Source organism: Elephantulus edwardii, unplaced genomic scaffold (assembly GCF_000299155.1).
Source record: "Elephantulus edwardii isolate Elephantulus edwardi_28Jun2011 unplaced genomic scaffold, EleEdw1.0 scaffold00139, whole genome shotgun sequence".
Classification (NCBI taxonomy): Eukaryota; Metazoa; Chordata; class Mammalia; order Macroscelidea; family Macroscelididae; genus Elephantulus; species Elephantulus edwardii.
The window spans coordinates 166,526-170,976 of NW_006399889.1; positions in this window are offsets into that span (position 1 = coordinate 166,526).

Sequence of the window (4,451 nt, forward strand, 5' to 3'; positions counted from 1 at the left end):
TAATAATAATAATAGAATCCTGGTGGTGTAGTGGTAATGTGTTAGCTACAAATCAAAAAAGTCCACAGTTCAAACTCACCAGTCACTCTGAGAGAGAAAGATAGGCAGCCTCATCACATGAAGATGTACAAACTTGGAATCTGGTTGAAGTGTCACTATGATTCATAATGGATTTGAGTTCATTGATTGGTAGGCCTTGAAAGCCTAATTTTTCTTTCTATTTAGACAGAAAATGAATAAATAAATCTGTATGAGTGACGTTTCTCTCTCATCAGGTACAAATTGAATAAAAAAACCCAGACCACACTATCCAGAATGTATTTTCCAAGAGTAGCTTCAAGAGATTATTCTTTTCATAGATTCTTTACAAACAATATAGAGCTAGATATCCTCATGACCCTGGCAGGCATACAGTAAATAATACTCAGAGCCTTTTCCAAAATGAAGACAACTCTCTTGAGGGGAAATACCTTAACAAAGCTTGTGTGGAGTGTCAGGGAAAGGTCATTACTCTCACTCTAGCCTCTTCTAGTGTTCCTTTCCCATCTAAGAGTGCACGTATGGAAGAAGTTATATAAAGAGAAAGATTTTGAAGGTTTCTTTTCAACAGAGATATGTACATTCTTCCCAAAAGAAGGGATTTGATTAGAATACAATGGAAAGGTTTCTCTTCCTCATAGTTTATGACAATGCCAACAGATCTATAGTATCATAGTACTTACAATGGCTTGAATGAGGTGCAAGACACAGTCAGTCTCTGAAAAGGAGTACTTACAGAAATCAACAGTCAAAAGGAAAAACGTAACCAGAGGCATTTGAAACCTCTAGCCCCTATGTTGTTGTTGTTGTTAGGTGCAGTCAAGTCAAATACAACTCATAGTGACCCTATAAATAAAAGACCTGAACCCTGATCTATCCTGCAGCATTCTCACACTTCCTGACACAGTCCATTGCAGCAGTCATCATGTCAATCCACCTGGTTGAGGGTCTTCCTCTCCTTCACCAGCCCTCCACCCTTTCCAACATTATGTCCTTCTCAAAGAAATAGCTGCTCCTATTGTCCAAAGTATGTGAGTTGAACACATCATTCCTGCCTCCAAAGAGCACTCCTGTTGCACCCTCTCCAAGACATTTTGTGGTGTTGTTCTTTTGGCCATCCACGGGATGCTCAGTGCTTTTCCCAACACCACAGCTCAAACACATCAATTCTTCTGACATCTCTATTCACTGTCCAGCTCTCAGATCCATAGCAAGTGATCAGAAAGACTATGGCCTGAATCAGATGCACCTTAGTTCTCCAACTGACATCAGTATCGTGGCTGTTGTTGTTATGTGCCATCAAGTTACCTGAGACTCATACTGACTCTATGTACAATAGCTCTGAAGCCTGCCCTATCCTGAGTCAGTTTCACTGACTCTGATACACCTACCCCCATTGCCCTAGTTAATGTATCAATCAATCTCATCCAGGTTCTTGCTCTCCTACACTGTCCCTCAACCCTTCCAAGCTTCATGTACTTTTCCAAGGATTGGTTCCTCCTGGCATATGCCCAAAGTATGTGAGACAAAGCTTCAAAATCCCAACCTTCAAAGAGAAACTTGGTTTCATCCTCTCCAAAGCAGACTTATTTGTTTTCTTGGTGGTCCATGGTATGTTCATGACTCCTCTACAGTACCACAACTCAAGGGCACTGACTCTTCTTCTATCACCCTTAGTCCTTATCCAACTCTCTGATGCATAGCAAGTAATTGCAAAGACCATGGACTGGATCAGGTGCACTTTAGTCTCTAGACTGACATCGTTGCTTCTCAGTACTCGGAAAGATCCCTGATAGTAGATTTACCTAATGCAATTTGTCATTTTTATTTCCTGACTACTGGTGCCAAAAGCGTTGATTATAGAGCTGAGCAAGCTGTAACTGTTAACAATTTCAATCTCTTCACTATGCATCATGGTGCTACCAATTGGCCCAATGGTAAGAATCTCTGTCTTCTTGATGTTGAGCTTCAGTCCATATTGAAGTCTACAGTCCTTGACCTTCTGCAGCAAGAGCTTCAGGCCCTCCTCAGTTTCAGCAAGCAAATTTGTGTCATCTGCATAATATAGGCTGTTCATGAGTCTTCCTCCAATCCTGATGCCACCACATTCCTCCTCATACATTCTAGCCTCCCACTGATATGTTCTGCATATAGATTGAAAAGCTATGGAGACAGGGCACATCCCTTATGCACTTACTCCTTACTTACTTACTTACTTACTTACTTACTCCCCCCCTCCCTTACTCCTCAATAATTTGGAGATTTTCCTAGTGTAATGCATCTTCTTATTCTCTGACTGGTAGTACTAAGGGTGTTAATTGTAGACCCAAGCAAAATGAAGTTCTTAACAGTTTCAATCTCTTCTCCATCCATCATGATGCTGCCATTTGGTCCAGTGGTAAGAATCTTTGTTTTCTTTACTTCTAGCCCCTATAAAAACAACAAATATTAAGCAAAACCCTTCCACTAGACAGTTTAAATATACCTAAGAATAATTTATCTTAGTTTCTATTAATTAATACAACATGACTGGCTTTAGCAAAATTTATATGGAAATTAAAAGGCAAGTAAAAACATAGTCTGATGAGATAAAGTTAGCATCAGAACCAGACTCATATTTTGCATCAGAATTATCAGACAAGAAATAGAAAATAACTATCCTTAACAGAAGGATCCCTGGTGGCATAGTGAATTACATGTTGGACTGCTAATCTAGAAACTGACAGTTCAATTTCATTAGCTGTTCCACAAGAGAAACATGGGCAATCTCCTGCTGGAAATATTTACAGCCTCATAAACCTCATAAAGGATCACTGTATATTGGAATTGACTCAAAGGCAGTCAATTGGCTTTTGGGTTTGTATCCTTAAAATAGTAAGAGCTCTAGTGAAAAACAAGGCACATGGTTCAAATCCATCAGCTGCTTGCAGGAGAAGGATGAGCAATCTCCTCCTGTGTGATTTAAAGCTTCTGAAAACCCACTGGAGGGCAAGTTGTGGGTAGGCTCTAATTCAATGGCACAAAACAGCAACAACTAGTGAAGAACAGTGAACAACATATAATAAGACACATAATGTAAGCATCAAGAGAAAAATTCTTAGGAGGAATCAAATGGAAATTATATAAGTAAAGTCATTTTTTAAAAAAAAAAAATTTTTTTAAATGCCTTGGTGGATTCACCAACTGGCTGAACATGACCAAGAAAGAATTGGTAAACTTGAAGGCAGCTCAGAAGCTTCATAACTGAAATTCTAAAACAAACAAAAAAAAATAATACTAATTAAAAACACAGAACAAAGCACACAATAACTGGAACAATTTCAAAAGCTGTAACTAGAATACCAGAAAAGGACATTTGGAGCAATAATGGCTGAGTCTATTCCAAAATTAATGACAGATACCCAAACACAGATTCTGGAAGCTTATATAGCCCCATTAGAAAAGATACATAAACAAGTATTACCAGGCATATTATGGGTGTTCTGGTAATTCAGTGGGTAAAGCATTGAGCTTCTAACGAAAATGCCAGACATTTAAACCTACCATTTCTCAATGTGAGAAAAATGGGGCAGTTTGCCGGCATTTAGGTGTTCAGCCTCAGAGAAACCCATGAGGCAGTTTTCCACTGTCCAACAGGGTTAAGTCAGAGCCAAATCCATAGCAGTGACTGGTTTTTTGGTTTAGGCATATCATATTCAAACTGCAGAAAATGGAAGACAAATGATCTTTAAAGTCAGATTGTAAAAGAAACTTACTAGTAAATTTAAAAAAAAACACACAAAACACCTTATTTAGGAAGAGTGTAAAAATTACAGTCATCCTAAGCCAGTTTGGGATGGACTGCATTTCAGTTATCTGTTATGCTATATATAGTTTGAAATATATATGAATTGCCCCATTTTCTGGCCACCCATGCTTTCAGCTTAGTATTTGCAGGATTTAATTAGTTGTATACCTGGTGTTCACCTCACTTGTCCAGTCACTGCCATTTGGTGGCACAGAGGGCCTCTCACCATTGAAGGAAAGAAGAGAGATGTACGTACATGTGATCAGTCCCGGGATTTTCACTCTCCTGTTCAAGTCCAGAGTCATTGTGTTCTCAGTTCTCTGCCTATACATCTCCTTTTTCGGATTTTTAAAAATTTTTCCTCAAGCCATACTGTTTTTGTATAATTTCTGTAGGGAACAGGCTTATGACAAGTTCTAATTTTGAGTACACTGTTACGAGCAATTTAAGTATTAAAAAATATAATAATTTGCTGTAATACGTATTATAGAAAATATAAGTTTGTTGTGAAACATAATGAATTTTATGTGAAAACACAGTGACTTAATTTTAAAAATAAGAAATATGTTGGGAAATTGTTATGCTATATGTTAGAAATAGGAATAAGAAATATATTAGGAATTTA